We start from the raw sequence: 19,695 nt of genomic DNA, 5'->3' as shown, positions 1-19,695 counted from the left end.
GAAAACGAGAAGCACCAGTGATGCCCTGATTCAGACAGAAAGGAAATGCAGAAAACGGACACAGGAGAAAAACAAACATGAAGACAAGCGTGGCTACATGAAACGTGGAACGTAGGGAAGGCACAGTAACAGAGACCTTAGGGACCTGAAACTATAAATAACTATACTTAGAATATTGCTTAAACCAGACTCAAACCTGTCCTAAATACATAAATGCCATGACACAAATGCATTAGTAGTGTCGTTTTTGCAATACTCCCAATCTTGTGTGCCCTTGACAAATACAAATTGTCTTAAATGCAAAGTTTCTTTTAAAAACCAAGGAACTACTTGAAGTAGCTTCAAAACATTTTAAATGCCCCTTTCTTTACTGAAGTATGTATATGTTGTTCTCCCCAGCCTGTCTTGTCACTCTCTCCCTCCGTGTCTCACTCCCGCTCCCTCTGAGTCTCTTTTCCCTTAACTGTTTCTGTTTTCCCCCTATTTGAGTCTCCTCACATGGTCTCCCCAGTTGATCTAGTTCCCATGTGCGTTCCTTCCTCCTGGCTCCTGTGTCAAGCTGCATGAATTAGTCTGCGTCTTTGTGTTTCCTGTTTTACTTTGGCAGTGTCGCATCCTGTGTTCAGTGTGTTCAGTTTTGCTTCCTCCTGTCTCGTCTAACCTAATTCGTTCATGCTGTGTTCCCCATGTGTTTCCACTTCCCCCGTCACCCTGCTGTGTATTTATTGTGTGAGTTTCCCCTTGTTCATTGTCGGGTCATCAGTTTCTCATTCGTCATGCTCCATGCTCGTGAATTCCATGTTTAGGTTTTCCATGTTTATGTCCCCAGTGTTTAGTTTAGTTCAGTATTCCCAGTATAGTCTTAGTTAGTTTTGCTTTAGTTTTCTCCTGCCTTCCGTTTCTATTGCTCACCAATTTTTGAATAAATGGCTCACGTTTTGTTTCTATGTGTCTGCTTTTGGGTCCACAATCCAACCTCCATACAGTCTGCAAACACAGACTCTGACACAGGATTTGTGGTCCGGGACTCAAAAAAAATACTAGTAAACAAAATCAAAGCACAGCACCCACATTTTTCCACAGACCTACAGGCAAATAATGTGTTTATTATTAGCTTTAACCTTCTGCCCAAGGTTCAAATTCAAAGGGTGATTCAAGTTTCTGTAATAATGCATTGTAAGTAATGATGTACTGTATGTGCAGCTATACTGTGATTCATATCAAATCAAGTCTCTGGGTAATATCCACTCATTCTACCACACTACAGTTTCTTAAAATGTTTATTTTGACACATGGCAGGTTGAAACACACCTGCTGATCACTTTTTGGAGAATATTTGTAGTGAGCAGCCACCTATAATTCTATATACTAAAACATTACCTTGTTTACTTTCAGCTGATACCTACTTTGTAAGTGCACAGCATATTTGCCTTACCGATAAACAATAACTGCTGAAAAAAGTTATTAATCAAAAAAATATATATAAAACTTAACACACTTTCAGTGTAACTCATTCTCTCTTCTGTAGCTCGGCATTAGCTGTGCTGTTGTTTGATTTTAGGCAGCTGGTCTAAGGGGAAAACTCAAAGTGATACACTGGGGCAGCAGTTTTTACTCTTTTTGAAATTGGATAATGGATCAAGCAAGGCTAAAAATGCACACAACACTATTATATGTCTTCATTCAATGATTATTCTACTGAAAAACAAGGTGGCAGACAAACTGCGTGTATGTAAAACAATGAAAGTAGGGATACCAGCACAAAAATAATCTTTCATCATACTGTGTTAAAAACTAAAGATGAATTATAAATGAGTATATTTGCTATTTTTTGTGTTTGCCACACTTTATCAATTTTTCAGTTTTGGGATAAACTGGACATCACCATCATCATCCCAGGAGCTGCCACTGTCACCCAACCTGCTGACATGTATTATAACTTCTGCAAGTTAAAACCACTGTCCCCTGAGGAAGCTCTTGAAGAAAACCTTGTACTAGAGTCCATCGCTTGGCCTACAACTCCACCATTACCATCTCCTCTTTCTCTGAATAACACCAGTGATCCAGCCCATAGCACTTTTACCATTCTCCCAAGGAAGAGGGGAGAACAGTGGTACATAGGTGATAAACTGGAGGTTATGATAAAAATGTATGACTTCCAGGGCCGTCCAAAGAAGTCCGGCGGAGATGTCTTACTAGCCCGGCTGCACAACTTGACTCTTGGTGCAGGTGTGGCAGGGCATATAACAGATTATCTCAATGGCACCTACTCTGCTGTATTCTCTTTACTCTGGGAAGGAAGTGCACAGGTTCAGGTAATGCTAACACTCATTCTGAACGTGATTGTAGGGACCTCTTTCTTTTACTTTCTGTCCTTTTTTCAATCACTGGAAAATTTATCAAGGTTAAAGTCAACGTCAAGTTTATTAAGTTTATTCAAGTTTACTTACAAAGTGCTTAACAATGTAAAATGCCACTAAAATAAATAAAATGCAAAACAATGCTGCAGTAAAATATTGAAAAATAAATAAATAAAATAAGTCAATAAAAACAACAAAAACAACAACTAAGGCTGTTAAAACCAAAATGTTTAGGTCAAAGTGTGTTAAAAGCCAGGTCTTTAGTCTTTAGTAATGATTTGAAACATTCGAGTGTTTGAGCAGATCTTATATTAAGAGGAAGACTATTCCAGAGTCTGGGACCTGCCACAGAGAAGGCTCTGTCGTCACGAGACTAGTCCGTGGAATAGTTAAGGTTAGTTTCGACCTGGACCTCACGGTTCTTTCTGGAGCATAAATAAAAAGGGGCTCAGACAGGTAAGAAGGGACTCGGCCATTAAGTAATTTAAAAACAAAAGGTACAATTTTTTTTTTTTTTTTTTTTCCCTCTTTTTTTTTTTTTTATTTTATTTTCAGTTGTTACAGATGGGACAGACATGACTGGGGGATAGGAAAGGGAGAAAGAAAGAGAGGAAGGAAAAGAAAAACAGAAGGGAAAAGGGACAGTGAGAAAGGGCACTTACAAAGACAAAGAGAAAGAAAAAAAAAAAAAAAAATCTCCTGGATCACCTGTTGAGAGAAAAAAAGAGAAGACAAGCAAAAAAACCAAACAAAAACAAAGCAACATACTAAACACAACACCATCACGTTAATCTAGCTGAGTGTGAACAGCAGTAAATACTAAATATTGAAAGTTGTTGTGCAGCACGCAGGACAGACAGCGCACAATGTGCTTTGAAGTAGCAGCTAAGAAAGGTGTAGTTTATGTCTCACGAACAGTGAACACCCGTGTGCACACCTGTGTGGATCAACGCGCTTGTATACAAAAGGTTTTCCCATGTAACGGTCTGCTAGAGGGTGTGGAGGCCCATAGCCCCGCCCCCAGGGCATGAAGCAGGCATGGAGGAGATCCAGGCTCCAGACATCCAGAGGACCCAGAGTGCGAGAGCCCAAGGAGTACCACCGGAGGGGCATCTGTGCCACCTTCCTGGGAAGGGCTGAGGAGATCCCCAGACGAGGGGTCACCCAGTAGCCACGGAGCAGAAGCCAGAGGGGCTGCACCGGCGTGCCCGCCGGCTCTGCCGGCAGCCAGCTGTGCCAGAGTGAACCGAGTTGCAGGCCCGAGGCCGGAGGCCCGAGGGCCCCCTTGCCCGGAAGAGGCCTGACCGAGCGACAGGCATCGGGCCCCGCCAAGTAGCCACCGGGAGTGAGCGGTGCATACCTGAGCGCCCAGCCCGGACACCAAGAACCACCAATGCACCAACCCCTGAGGGCATCAGCTACCAGCAGGGGAGTGTGGTGAGGGGAGATAGGCCTCCACACTTGGAGGGCCTGGGAGTACCCAGGAGGTGGAGTCTAAGACCAGACCTGACATATAGACACAGACAAACAGGCACATACAGACATAAACATGCTTTCCCACCCTCATGCACACATATACAAACACTCAGCACTCACCCAACGTAGGGATAGACATACATAGACATGTACACACAATCATACTCCCCAAACATACTCTATGCCCTGGGTCCAGGTACCCTCGCCCCCAGAGGGGAAGCGGCACCCAGACCCAAGAGATGTGACCTTTCCCCGGGGTGGAGGCAAGCAGACCGCCCCAGGCTCCGCAGCAGCAGGGAGGCCAATCGGACAGCCAACACCTCCTCCCAGCCCCCCGCCCGATGGCCAGTAGAGAACGGGGGTGTGAAGACCCCATACCTCCCTCCTCCCGCTCGTGTGTAGTGTTGCTGCGTGTTGTTCTAAAGTGCATTTAAAACAAGGGAGGGCATGGTGCTGCTGCCAGAGAGCAGCAGGTGTTAGCACGCCCCTCCCGAGAACCCTCAATGTCTACATGGATTTAAAATTGAGAGGTGGGCACCGGCGCCAGAGGTAGGGTTGAATACACAGACCGTCCTCTGGACGCCGTTAACGTGATCACCCTCAAGGCCTATATATATATATATATATATATATATATATATATATATATATATATATATATATATATATATATATATATATATGTGTGTGTGTGTGTGTTATGAGAGTGTGAATAATGTGGATGTCTAAGTTGTGAAATAAAATTGAGGCACAGGTGGCCAGAAGGGGACAGAGGGGGGGGAATGCCTCCCTGTACCCTGGTGACACACCCGCACCCCAAGGCCCTACCTGTGTGGGTGGGTGTGGTGGAGCGGGAAGAGGAGGCAGCCGGGATGGGGAGGAAAGAAGGGAGGGGCAAGATGCCTCCTTAGGGCCAACTCCCCGGCTGACCCCAGTAGGCACCCCCGTCCTCTAGTACCCACCAAGGCAAGGGAGCCCAGGCCCATCCCGATCGGGGCCCATGGCAGCAGCACCGCTAAGCCCCACAGGACCTGGGGAAGCCCACCCCACCCTACCGCAGAGGAAACTATACTATAAAAGGTACAATTTTAAATTGATCCTGTAAGGAACCTAATAAAGAATCCCTAAGCAAAAATGGGTGGGTTTTTTTATTATATAGTTTTTTAAAATACCAATCAGTCAGCCAATTAATAAAAATACAAGGGTAATGGAACTCCTGGTCTCCATTACAAGTTGTCTTAAATGAAAAAAACTGGACTGGACTACTGCGCTCACCTGCCTACACAGTTTAAAGGAACCATCAAGGAACACACCGAGGTTTTTAACATTTGTCTTACAATAGAAAGATAAGGGGCCCAGAGCACTGCCAGTGTGTTTACTAAAAGAGTTGACAAAAATGACAACTTCTGTTTTGTTTTCATTAAATAAAAAAAAAATTGAAGACATCCACTGTTTAACGTCAAGGCAGCGTAATAATAGCTGAAGTGAGTCTGTCCCTGGTTTTAAAGGCAGAGCTGCAATTCATTTGCAAAACTGAAATGAAAGGTTTTACCGTGAGAAAATAGACCCCAGTGTCAAAATATATAGTGCAAACAAGGCAGGACCAAAAATAGAGCCTTGAGGTACACCATAATTAAGAGGGGCTATTTTGGAGCTGTGAGAGCCCATGTTGGCATAATAAGTCCTTCCACATAAATTGGACCGAAGCCACTGAAGAGCACACCCTTTTAGGCTAGCATATCATCCCAGCCGTTATAGCAGGATATCATGGTCGACTGTGTCGAAGACTGCTGTTAGGTCCAACAACAATAGGGCAGCAGGGCTGCCAGAGTCCAGAGTTAAAAGAATATCATTAAAAAGTGCCGTCTCAGTGCTGTGTAGTGATTTAAAACTGGATTGAAACTTTTCAGAGATCTCATTAAGATAAAGGTGGGCCTGCAACTGTGAATAGACCACTTTCTCTAGAACTTTTGAAAGAAAGGGAAACTTTGAAATTGGCCTGTAATTAGCCAGAACAGTTGGGTCCAGATTGTGTTTTTTAAGAAGAGGCTGAACTATAGATTGTGTAAAACATGATGGGACACAGCCTGTAGCAAGGGAAGTATTGATTAATCTCTGCATAAAAGGCCCAACAGTATTAGAGTATTTTTCAGCAGACTTGGGGAAAGACGATCTGATGGACAGTGTGATGACAGACTCAAACTGCTCTAAGACAGCTGAGCACATAGGAGGAACACTGGGGTCTGAGGCAGTGGGCAACGAGGCATAAGACCTAATAGCTGAAACTTTATCAGTAAATGCCAAAAAAAAATCATCAGACATACTTAGTGAAGGTACAGCTCCAACAATGGAGCAATAGAGTCCACAATATCAGTGCAGGTTGAATGAAGGATGTCAGAAAGGTCCTCAGTGCATTCACAGCTGGAGTTCATTATTCCAGCCCACGAAAACGATCAAAACCGCGCAAGATGGATATTTCTGTGATGCATACATCCAGCCCCTGGGATAGCACCAAGTCCAGTATGTGTCCTTTTTCATGAGTTACACAATGAGTCAGGTTAAAAGATACAATAACACTTAGAAAGTCCTTGACCAGAAGTTTAGACTCACAGCAGACATGAATATTAAAATCACCAAGGACTAAAAGACTGTCAAACTTAAGAACAATTCCGGCCATAAAATCTGAAAACTCTTGGATAAAGCCCTTATTAAATTTAGGAGGACGATATATGAGGACACACAGCAAAGGCACAGCACTGTTCAGGTGTAGCTCCAACAGCTAGAGTTCAAAACAAAGCATTGTTGTGGAAATGACACACTCTTGACTACTAGGGATGGTGCCACAGCGTTCTTCTTTATGGATGAGAGATGCGTGTTTTGAAATGACAGGGAGCAGGTGGACCTAGTACATGTAGGGCAAATGATGTACACGCAGAATGCAGCGGCCAATGCAACACAAATTTTGGGCCATTCAGTGTCCTATGTGAAAGTTCCTTAACATTTTTTATGAATCTCCCTCCCCTGGGATTGGTTTATTCCAACACCCTTCTAATCATGAAGTGGACTTTGTTATTCTTTAAAATTACTACTTCATATGCATTATGAAGTTAACCGTTGTATGATATTCAGATCAAACTATCTCGTTTCAAATTTTTAAAAGAAAAAAATAATACAGTTCTACCTGAAACTCAACAGTTTTAGGTTGTTTTCGGTGATAAACATTTAAAAACAAAAGATAATAACTGGGCACACATGCTACTACACCCAAAACATTTACATCCTCCATATGGTCTTTGAGTCAGTTTGACCAGCATACACAGAGGTACACAGAAACATGTCCATATACACATTCACAAACAGAGAGATGCGCGTACACACACACACACACACACACACACACACACACACACACACATACAAATTAGTTACACACAGAGAAGATTTTTATGGTAGATTCCAGCATGGAAGCTGTGGGTCTAGCCAGCTAGTGGAAAAACCAGTTGATGCCTGGATGTGCGCTGGAGCCACACACCACCACAGCACACACTGTGCTACCGAACACAGAGAGTTTCTGAAGGTCGGGCCTTGCTTGTGTGAAAGAGAATTGCAACAATACACCATGTTTCTTCCATTGGATAATGGCAGGTCATCCTGAAACAATCAGAATCAGAATACTTTATTAATCCCTAAGGAAATAATGTGGGTTACAGTTGCCCCAAGAAGAAATGGTAAAAATAGTAACAGTAACAGACTAAACTCCAAACAATACATTATGTTACAGATTTTAATATTAATTAGTCATTGTCAGTTGTTGATTTGTCCTGTTCTCATTGTATGACGAATTATGATGGCTGTTTAGTAGCCGTTTGCATACTATGCATACTCTCTCTCTCTTCATATGTGTGTGTGGACAACAGTTTTATGTTAATGTACAATCCCTAACATGTTTTGTGTGTGTGTGTGGGGGCGCCAGAGGGAGTGTTCGCCCAGGGCGCCAAACAGGCTAGGACCGCCACTGGTGTTTGTAATTGAACTTGATTACATTTAAATTTCTTCTTTGATTTCTTTGGATTACTTAATATATTATCAAGCTTTTTACAACTACATGAATGTACTATTGCTGTGTGATTTATTACTATTACTGAAGGCTACTCGCCATACCAATACCAACTAGATGTTTAAATCTTAATATAAATGAGTAACAGTAGGGTGGACATTAGGTAAGGCTGCACTTGTTGCAGCAATCTCATATAGAAAACTATTTTCCGCTATATATAAAACAGGTCCGCGGCTCCGAACTGTAGTAAAGGGACCTCTGACTAATACGTCGGGTTCCGTGTCGGGCCGAAAACTAGCTTTACTTTGTTGTCTGGGTCAACTTTGCTAGAGAGAGACAGAGAGAGGCAGGGATTGGACCCAAACGCAAACGCACTGAGACACGAGGAATAAACTCAAAAGCACTGCTTTATTGCAGGAATACAGGGAAAACAGAGAACTAAACTAAACTGGGAAATGATTAACTGAAACGAGGAAACACAGGGAAACACAGCCATGAGGGATGACGTGACACGGAACAAAGGGAGACATTGACATAAATACACAGAAGGTAATGAGGGAAGTGGAAGCACACGGGGAACACGGACAATTATACATTGTTAGACAGTGCGGCGAAGACACGAAACTGAAAATGCTGACACCAAGACGCGGACCTTAAACATAACACAGAGAGTACACACAGAGAGGCAGAGAGAACACGATGGAAAGAGGAAAACACAGAACACAAGGAGTATGAGCAAAGCACAATAACTCACATCACTATAAACACGGTCACACAGAGGGAGACAAGGGGGATAAAGACACGAGGGGAAGTCTAGTAAATTACCTGAACAACTTAGGATCCATAGAATAACAAATGAACTTAGCATGACACATGAACACAGGAAAACTAAGAACACTGGGTCAAATGACCCAGGATCCTGACATATATAGTGACGAGCGGGGAGAGAGAGAACTGGACTGGAACGGACTCTTTCCCTTCAGCACAGAGCTGTCAATAAAATACAAATACTCTGGAGCACAATCACCGTGTGTGTCGCATACTTTACATATGCTTCCATCTCCCGTTTTTGGTCAGTGACGACTTGTACTTTTCGACTCTCCCCCGTTTTTAAAGGTGGTATTCAGGTCCATGGGTCAAAGCAGACTCCAGCACCTGGCTGTGATGTCAGTTGAGAAAGAGATACTTGAGGGAGTTGACCACCAAAAAGTGATAGACAGATTTGCCAACCTCAAGGTGAGGCGACATAGGTTAAAATGAAATAAAAAATCTGCAGAGCCATAGTAGTATCTGCAGTAAAGATCTTATCATACATAATATACATTGTACCATAGGCAAAGTTGCCTCCATTTTTAAAATTTTTTTATTAATATTTTGTACATTTTTACATTTCAAAGACACTTCTATTTTTTGGAGTGTATTTTTTTATGTATCTGTATTATATTATACATACACATTAAAAGTTAATCTCTGTCCAAAAGATGCACTCTGTTTACTTTTTACTCACTATGAGCATCATTCATTATTCTCCCCCAGTAATTAAGGTTAGGATATGTATTTTTTTTTATTCCAATCCATTCTTCTTTTGCAGTCGTAGTCTTTTGCAGCATTTAAATAACCTTTATCAGATTTGATGGTTTTGTTACAGACTTTTCAAAAAAGTGTTTTGCTTTTCGTTCACAAATGTGGGGATTAAATTGTGTTAACATGTGTGATGTCAAACAGTGATGCCATGTTTTGTTAGGAGGACCCAGGCACAGAGAGACTTGATGAATTTAAGAATCTTATGATTTAATAAAGAAATGTGCAGACTTGCACAGAGATGGTAAAATTAAGATGACTGATAAAGGAGACAAAGACAACACACGACAAGGACTGGGAGGAACAAGGGTTTAAATGCACCAAGGAGACAGTCATTTGTATAGCGCTCTACTTAGTCCCTAAGGACCCCAATGCGCTTTACACTACATTCAGTCATTCACCCATTCACACACACATTCACACACTGGTGATGGCAAGCTACATTGTAGCCACAGCTGCCCTGGGGTGCGCTGACAGAGGCGAGGCTGCCGGACACTGGCGCCACCGGGCCCTCTGACCACCACCAGTAGGCAATGGGTGAAGTGTCTTGCCTAAGGACACAACGACCAAGACTGTCCGAGCCGGGGCTCAAACTGGCAACCTTCCGATTACAAGACGAACTGCCAACTCTTGAGCCACGATCACTCCAGTAGTTTATCTTGCCTGGCTGGGCAGCTCTCTGGGTGCTCAGCACCCCCCAAAGCTCTGACCCCAGAATCGCCCCTGTTGTGTGAATACCCAATCAGCCATTCTTACCATGGGACCCAAATCCTTAGCTTAGTGTCCTACATGTAAGGCCAATGACACATGGGAGACAGGTTCATCCTGCATTTTATGCCACACCATCTGCTCTGGCGTTAGTTCAACTAACGCAGCCAACCCCTGTGGACCAACATAAATCCTCTTCGGATGTACCTCCCACAATTTGTCTTGCAAATGGTCATCAAATAGATCCTCATGCCACTCGGTATGTTCAGTGTCATAAAACAGAGTGACATGGTAGGGGTCCACAAGAGGAGAGTACACGTCCAGGGACAGAATCCAGGGCTTCCACTTCAGGTACTCTGCCAGAATGCCTGTATCAGTAGTTAGGTGCCCCCAGAAGATCTCCGCCATCTGAATGTCAGTCTCAGTTAGCAAAAGCTGAGTGTGACCGGAATATGCTGTACCACAGTTGACAGTAGTGGCACCTGGCAGAGTAACCACTAGTCCAGGGGTCTGCAACCTTTTACACCCAAAGAGCCACTTGGACCCGGTTTCCACGCAAAAGAAAACACTGGGAGCCGCAAATACTTTTTGACATCTAAAATGAAGATAACACTGTATATATTGTTTTTTACCTTTGTGTGAACAACTAAGGTGTGTTGCTTATGAAATCCATGAAGTGCTACAGAGAAAATTACATTTTATTTATGTAATCAACACATTTTGAACTCTTAAAGAAATATAACAAAAGCAAAGACACCCAGCTGAACTAAAATGATCCATGTAGCAAACAAAAACAGTTGTCAGCCGCCTCCCTTATATCTCCTTTGGGCTTTTGGAGCCTTGACCTGACTTTTAAAAAATAATTGGTAAAAAAGCTCTATGCTGCTGAAAAACTGAAAATAGATATTTGCAAAATTCTGCCTAAATATGTATTTTACCTGGTTAATGCGTGCGGCGGGGCGTGGTCTGCAGCGCCGCTGCAGGGGAGGCGGACGCACCTGAGCGGCACCCACAATCACGCCTCGCCGCCTTATAGTCTGTGGTCTCTCTGCTGTTGTTGTTGGTGGTGTGTGTCGGGCTGTGAGCTGCGAAGCTACAGCCGGCTGTATGCGTACAGCAACCATGTTTTAAAAGTGGTCAATAAAGAGATGCTGAAAAGCGCGTTCATGCAAACATCGTCGGGTCTGCCGTGATTTGTTTACAATGAGACTTCTGCTCCTGAACCTCTGCGCACAGAGTCCGCAAATCGGGGCTATACGAAGTCAGTTTACGCAGGACTGTAAGCTGTCATCTGTCAGGTGTGAACGGTGTTTGTCTTTAACATAGTTCACGGTGGAGAACAGCTGCTGACATAATGTGGATCCGAAGATCCATAATTGGCCTACCTGGGGTTGAAAGTCTCGATAAATGCACGGCGTTTCGGCGGGTATACCGGCTTCCGCCAGTGTGACGCTTATATTGAGCGAGGAAAAAATAATAGAATATAATTTTATATTTATATTTCAATATCACAACAATCTTCCAATTTAGAACTACAAGTTTAAAAGAACTAACATAAATAAAATACACTTCAGCGAAATACTTCTAATTTATTTTCCCAAACCACGCGGAGCCGCACTATAAGGACTAAAGAGCCGCATGCGGCTCCGGAGCCGCGGGTTGCCGACCCCTGCACTAGTCCATCAGGGCCACATAGGATCGTTGCTCCCAGTTCCATTAAGAGGTCTCGTCCTAGAAGTTTCACTGGGACAGAGTGAGAGATAGCAAAAGGATGCATGACCCACTTGAGTTTTCAGTGGTTCAGTCAACGGCAGAGTTTGAGGTACCCCAGAGAAACCCACTACTTCAACAGTGTTCTCAGATAAATGTGAACACTCAGGCAGCTTCTTCATAGTGGAAAAAGTCACTCCAGTGTCCACTAGAAATGGCAGTTCAGTGCTTGCCACCCTTAGAGACAACATAGGGTCTGCCTTTCCCTTGTTGTCTGGGTCTCCTTGTGGGGCATGTTATTGCGGTAAATGGTAAATGGAGTGATTCTTATATAGCGCTTTTCTACTCTCCCGGAGTACTCAAAGCGCTCTATACAACATATCACATTCACCCAATCACACCCATTCACACAAGCACTTTATCTGTACTTAGTGCTTTTTTCTAACTACATTCACACACATTCATACTCCGATGGATGTATCGGAGAGCAACTTGGGGTTAGTATCTTGCCCAAGGATACTTGACATGCAGACTGGAGGAGCCAAGGATCGAACCACCAACCTTCCGATTAATAGGTGACCTGCTCTACCTCCTGAGCTACAGCCACCCCAACCTTGGTTGTCCTCTTACATCAGGAATTGGTGACCTGCGGTTGGGGCCACATGCAGGTTTGGTGCCATGGACCGTCCTCGGGGTCCTCCTTGTCCCCTCATCACCAGTGATCCATAGGGTTGTTGTGTGGGGCAATCTCTAGCCCAGTGCCCAGGTGCATGGCATATCCAGCAGGCACCTGGCAGGTTTCCCCATTGTGTCATTTCCCTTCCTCTTGGCCCCAGCATTCCCTTGCCACCACTTGGACCCCCATGAGCCACTCCTCTTGGTCTATTTCCCCATCCTACTGGCCCAGGCGCCACTGCTAGCATACCTTCATCATAATACTGGTGTGGTTTCTTGCTGGTTTCTTGCTGATTGGAGCTGGCTTGGCCCTGGCTTATCGAAGAATTAAGAAAGCGGAACCAGCTGTTCAAACCCCCCAAAGAATGCTCGCTGGGATTGAAACGATGGGACGAGGCGCGACTTCTCAGAATGGGCCCACTGAGTACAGCATGGATAAGATCTTGGAGAAGCTTACGGCTGCCGTGAATACTCAGAATAAGACCTCTTAGTGTAAATTGGATTACATCATGGAGAAGTTCACTCAGAATAACACCTCTGAGCGAAAGTTGGATCACATCTTGGAGCAGCTCACTGCGGTCATGAGGTCTCAGAATCTGCTCTTTGAGCGCAAGAATGACAAGACCACGGAGCGTAAGTTTGATAACATCATGGAGAAGCTCGCGGCTCTCCAACGGGAGATTGACAGACCAGTGTCGGAGTGTTAAGAACAGCTTTGAAATTCTCATGAGTTGTTCGCAGAAAAGAAAAACCACCATCATAATGCGTCTATCCCTTCGGCGCCAGCTGTGGGCTCAAGGCTGGAGCCGAACAAAAACTCCCTGATAACGACTGTGTTTAGACTGTTCTTCCCATTCCATGCAAGGCCACCTGGGTTGGCTGGCAGACTTAACTTAGCCTGGCAGGGTGAAGGACACTGTCTCAGCTGAACTCTGGACATGCACACACATACACTTACACTGATACTTACTCACTCATCCCCCCCTCCCTTTCCAAACGCCTTCGATGCTTGTTCCCTACTGGAGAACATGGCGGATCTGGGCCCGTGCTGGAGAGACGGCGCAGTGGCAGGATGGCTGCTGTGTTTGCCTAGGATTACTCCTCACCCCCTACCCAACCCTGTTGCTATCCCCATGTAATGTCTGTGTTGTCTGTGTAAGGTCGGGGGGCGGGTCCATTCCACTGCAGGGCAACCTGCATGTGGCGAATAAAATTTGAACTTGAACTTGGATTTGCAGGTTTATCCCTTCCCCATGGGTCATCAGGGTAGATATTGGGATTTAAGTCTGGCCACCTATCATCCGGTGAACCACCCTGTACAATCATAACCTACGGTTGCGTTTTGTCTGTCTTTTTTCGTAATGTCATTCGCCTTTCGTCTCGCTTCTCAGAGCTGTAACTTCAAAAGTTGTTTCTCCAGGTCTTTGAGTTCATCTTTCTCCTTTCCACCTTTGTCTTTTGCATTCTGTAAGTGATGTACCAGATGGCGCTGTTACGGTCGCTGACCTCTGGTGGCTCTCCCTCGGGGAGAGAGTTTTTTCTCCTTTTCTTGTGTTGCAGGTCTGCTTCATGAGGCATGAGGGTGCGTAACAGGCGCTCCCACTTATGAACCTCAGCACCCGGCTGGATTACTGGCCATAGCTAACCTTACCTTACCTTCTCTGGAACTCCTTCCAATAATGCTTTCCTAAACCACTCCTGCTGAGTGCCCCTTTCACCAGGATAGCACCCAGTCTGTCTGACCCACAGGTCCTTGCAATGCTCTACATACTCTTGAGGGGCTTGTTTGGGTTTCCACTGCAATTTTGGCACTACAGCTGAGTTTGGAGTGGAGTATTTTTCTCTAAGAGCCTCACTCAGAAGCCTTATTATGGTGGTTAGAGGCACTTCACCTGGATCACCATCAGTGCCAGCATTCTGCTCTATTTCTCTTAGTCCTGATGCTGTCAGACACCTAGCGGCCACCGCTCTAAAATCCCCCAGGGCCAGCTGATTTGCTGCTGTCAACTTATCTAACTGCATGAGCCATAAGGCTCCCCCTTCTGAGACAGAAGGCATTTGCTCTACCAAAGATTGGAGATCCCCCAGATTGAAGGAGTTATATTTAGCTCCACCTCCCACTACAGGGAAACACCCCACCTGTGGCTCCTCAAGTCTGGTATCTCATCATCATGTGATGCAGACGTTCCTGCTTTCTGTTTGCCATTTCCTGCATGGCCCGCTCTGAGGTGACCAAACAGTGTTTCGATTGATTCATCAAGTCCACCATGTCAACCTGTGACAAAACCACAGATCTGGTGCCTGGATCATGGCACGTGGTTGTCAGTCAAGACTCGGAATTTGAAAATGGTCCTCCTGATTCTGGTTCTAGTGTCCCTTGCAGGACACTAGAACCAGCCTCACTTCTGTCAGTCTGCTGGGCAGACTGACAGAAGTGAGGCTGCCATATTGCACCATCGGCCCCTCTCGCCATCACCAGTAGGTGGTAGGTGAAGTGTCTTGCCCAAGGACAGAACGATCGAGATTGTCAGAGCCGGGGCTCGAACCAGCAACCTTCTGATTACAAGACGAACTGCCAACTCTTGAGCCACGATCGCCCGATGTTGATGGCCTTCCTTCCTGAGATGATGGCGTGGGACCCCGCCCAAGAGAGGAACCTTGTTCTCGTTTTGCTCGAGCCTCAAACGGTTCTTCTGCCTGCTGATTCTGGATCTCATAAGTACTGGTGGAGAGCTTATGGTCATAAAAGGGATTACTTACACGGGGGAGGGGTGGGTAGAGGGGGCGTGCAGCGCAGGGCTCCATGGTTCTCTGTCCGGTCCATCTTGGACCCCTAGGGAACCCCCTACTGTTTCCACTGTCAGGGTTCCTTCTGTCACCGTGATTTCTGGGAACACACCTCCTACCTCGGAGTCCCTCTCCTTCCCACTGTCATAAGCGATGACAGTGGGAAGGGGTTTTATTTATATAGTGGCAGTTTTATTTATATAGTGGCAAATCACAACAATAGTCACCTCAAGGCACTTTATATTGTACAGTGGATTGTACAATAATAGATACAGAGAAAATACCAACAATCAGATGACCCCCTATGAGCAAGCACTTTGGCGACAGTGGGAAGGAAAAACTCCCTTTTAACAGGAAGAAACCTCCAGCAGAACCAGGCTCAGGGAGGGGCGGGGCCATCTGCTGCGACCGGTTGGGGTGAAAGAAGGAAAACAGGATAAAGACATGCTGTGGAAGAGAGACAGAGGTTAATAACAGATATGATTCGATGCAGAGAGGTCTATTAACACATAGTGAGTGAGAAAGGTGACTTATGAGAGCATGAGGGTGGGAATGGATGTTTGTATCTGTGTGTGCCTGTATGTCTGTGTCTATATGTCAGGTTGGGTATCAGACGCCACCTCTCTGGGAACATCTCAGGCCCTCCAAGGTTTGGAGGCCTATCTCCCCCCACCACTTCCCCTGCCGGTGGCAGACGCCCTCAGACATCGGTGGGTTGGTGGTTCTTTGTGTCTGGGGATGGGCGCCCATGTACACACCGGCTCACTCCTTGGCGGCTGCTCATTGGGGCCTGGAGCCTGGGACTCGCTCGGGCCACTTCGGAGGCGGGGTGCCCTCGGCCTCTCGGCCTAGGGCTCGGTCACTCAGGCACAGCTGGCTGCCGGCGGAGCCCACGGGCGCGTCACTGCAACCCCCCTGGCTTCTGCTCCGCGGCTGCTGAGTGACGCCTCATCTGGGACTCTCCTCAGCTCTTTCGGGGATAGTGGCGCGGCTGCCCCTCTGTTGGTCTTCCTTGGTCTCTTGTGTTCTGGGGGCCCCTGGATGTCTGGAGTTTCGATCTCCTCCATACCTGCTTCATGCCCTGGAGGATGGGGCAGTGGCCCCCCACACCCTCTAGCAGATCATTACATGAAAGAACCTTTTAAAAAAAACAAGCGCGTCCATGCTCTCAGGTGTACACACACACAAACTACACCCTTTTTGGCTCCTACCTCAAAGCGCACTGTGCGCTGTCGATCTTACGTGCTGCACAATAATGTTTAACATTTAGTATTTACTGCCATATTCCCATATATTGTTGTGATGTTGTTTATCCTATTACTCTCGTTTTCTTCTGCTTGTTTTCTTTTTTCTTTTTCAACAGGTGATCCAGGTGATCGATATATGTATTTTTTTGTCTGCTTGCTCTGTTGGTTTTTGTTTTTTGCCCTTTTTTCCCCGTCCCTCTTCTCAGCTGTTTTTCTTTCCCTGTTTCTTTCTCCCTTTTTCTTTCTCCCAGTAAAGTCTGTCCCATATTCAGCAAATGAAAATAAAATAAACAATAAAAGGTGAATCAAATGGACCATTACGGCAAGGCTGGGATGGTCAGTTTGGCAAAGTAAATCCGTTGGGCATCTTTCTTGACTTTAGACAATAATTCTGATGGCAAAAGAACCAAACGGGACAGGCAAAAAAAAAAAAAAAAAGAGAAAGGTGACTGGAAAGGAAAAACTCAATGCATCGTGGGAATCCCCCAGCAGCCTACGTCTATTGCAGCATAACTAAGGGAGGATTCAGGGTCACCTGGTCCACCCCGAACTATATGCTTTAGCAAAAAGGAAAGTTTTAAACCTAATCTTAAAAGTAGAGATAGTGTCTGTCTCCTGAATCCAAACTGGAAGCTGGTTCCACAGAAGAGGGGCCTGAAAACTGAAGGCTCTCCCTCCCATTCTAATTTTAAATACTCTAGGAACAACAAGTAAGCCTGCAGTGCGAGAGCGAAGTGCTCTAATAGGGTGATATGGTACTACAAGGTCATTAAGATATGATGGGGCCTGATTATTTAAGACCTTGTATGTGAGGAGCAGGATTTTGAATTCAATTCTGGATTTAACAGGAAGCCAATGAAGGGAAGCCAATACAGGACTGTTGCTGCAGCATTTTGGATTAACTGAAGGCTTTTCAGGGAGTTTTTAGGACATCCTGATAATAATGAATTACGGTAGTCCAGCCTGGAAGTAATAAATGCATGAACTAGTTTTTCCAGCATCACTCTGAGACAGGTTATTTCTAATTTTAGAGATGTTGCGCAAATGGAAGAAAGAAGTCTTTTTTTACACACACACTCCCTTCTTTCCACATTTTATGGCTTCCCCCACACTGTCTCTTCACTTCTTGTTTTATGGCTTTCCACACACACACTCTCGCTTCCTGTAACACACACACACACACACACACACACACACACACACACACACACAGCACCTTGCTGGAATCCTCTGCTTCTCTCAGGGTGCACACTAATCAAATAAAAAAAAGCAAAACAAACAAAACAAACAAACAAACAAAAAACACCTTTTATTCAAACAACAACTTCACACAGTGCACTGGCAAGCGCTCTTGATTTTAGAGAGGGTTCTAACTAATGCCAGTTTCCTCTCTGGGCCTCCAAACCCTTTACACAATTTCTGTGGGTACTTTGGAAAGCTCACCGAACCGTATTTTTCCTTTCCTTTCTCGTGCTTGCTTTAAATAAAAGTTTCCAGCGGGAGAGCAGGATTTATTCAAAACCCAAGCCAACGTCGTCATCGCTTTTGAATAAATTGAATTGTTTTTGAAATTAAAATTAAAATTTATGCATGTTGTATGCATTTTGTTCATTCCTATGTTCTGAGTATGCATCAGCCAAAATACTGTTTTTGGTTATTAACGTTTGAAATGATGGAGGCACTTGAAAAGTAACACAAAATTGCCCTTCCAGAAAAACACAAAAACTTTTCTGAAGTACTTAAGGTTTGCATAAAACCCTGTTTACCTCTTTCCTCCAAGGCTTCTAGATTTCTTATTGGCCAACATTTCTACACGGCTAGCATTTGGCATGTTCTTGACAACGTTTGACTGCGTTTTTGGCGTTTACATGTGGGCGGAGATAAACTGCACGTGTGGACGGGATTTTTTTTTTAAAACGAAAACGGAAAATCTCTGTTTTCAAAAATACCTGTGTATGTGTGGACGTAGCCTAAAATAACCTAAATAACATACACACAAAGAATACAACATTCCTACAGACATATTAATTCACCTTCCTTTAGACAAATCAAATCCTTCACTACACAGTCTCATGGTAATAAAAGTAATACTTCCATAACACTTTATTCTCCGGTGTTAAAGCAACATTAAATAATGATTCCCCCATCAATAAAAATAGCTTCGGGGTTGTATAAATTCACACTGAAGACCAAAATACTTGTCACACATGATAAAACAGAATTAAGTAATACATTCTAAGGTGAATCTGAAGTGGGCCCTTACACTAGCTGAGATTCAAGATTCAAGAAGTTTATTGTCATGTACACGGCAAAAAACAAGGCAATGAAATTCTTACTAATTCTTTACTTTGGTTCCCTTCACACAACTAGAAAAAAGTAATAATAAGTTAAACAGTAAAACAGTACTTTGTAGCTTATGTGTGGGTGCAAAAAATTTAAAGTGCAAGTAGCTGCAACACTGTCACAGTGATAATATATACAGAGTGTGCAATTTACAGGTTAAGGGTAATTACGGTTGTATTATGTCGTGTATACGTGTACAAAATTGCAAAGTTACAGTTACAGAGAGAGTTCCCCTGCACAGCTACTCACATAATTCAAATGGTACCAGGGCCAACAAGATATGCAGTGAGTCATGTTGAGATATTAAGTCATCCTTGAAAATGACATGCCCAAAATAAGTATTTCTGAGTATTTCTGAGTATTTCTACAGGTGTCAAAATAAACTCTTGTGAGATTTCATCAGAGATGCAAATATTACAGCAGATGTTACTGTATCAAAGTTACTCAGGATAGAACATAGAAAAAGTAAGTGGATAAATTCTTCATCTAATTTGTTTTTGGATTTGATTACATTACATTTTCACAGTATGTTTTAGAAGACATTTAGTTTCAGAAAACCAGTATTCAACATATGAAGATTTTCTGTGCAAAGATTGATGCTGCTGAAATGAAACAATGAAAAATTACAGAGCTTTAATTAAAAAATGGCGAGGCATTTTGCTATTTGGAACATTTTGGCACCATTTGTGAGTTCAATTTTGAATGTAATGAACAACAAAAATTATATAACTTTATTTACATGCCTAAAAAT

This window comes from Oreochromis aureus, linkage group 17 (genome assembly GCF_013358895.1).
Source record: "Oreochromis aureus strain Israel breed Guangdong linkage group 17, ZZ_aureus, whole genome shotgun sequence".
In the NCBI taxonomy this organism is placed as follows: domain Eukaryota; kingdom Metazoa; phylum Chordata; class Actinopteri; order Cichliformes; family Cichlidae; genus Oreochromis; species Oreochromis aureus.
This window is presented reverse-complemented; position numbering follows the sequence as displayed.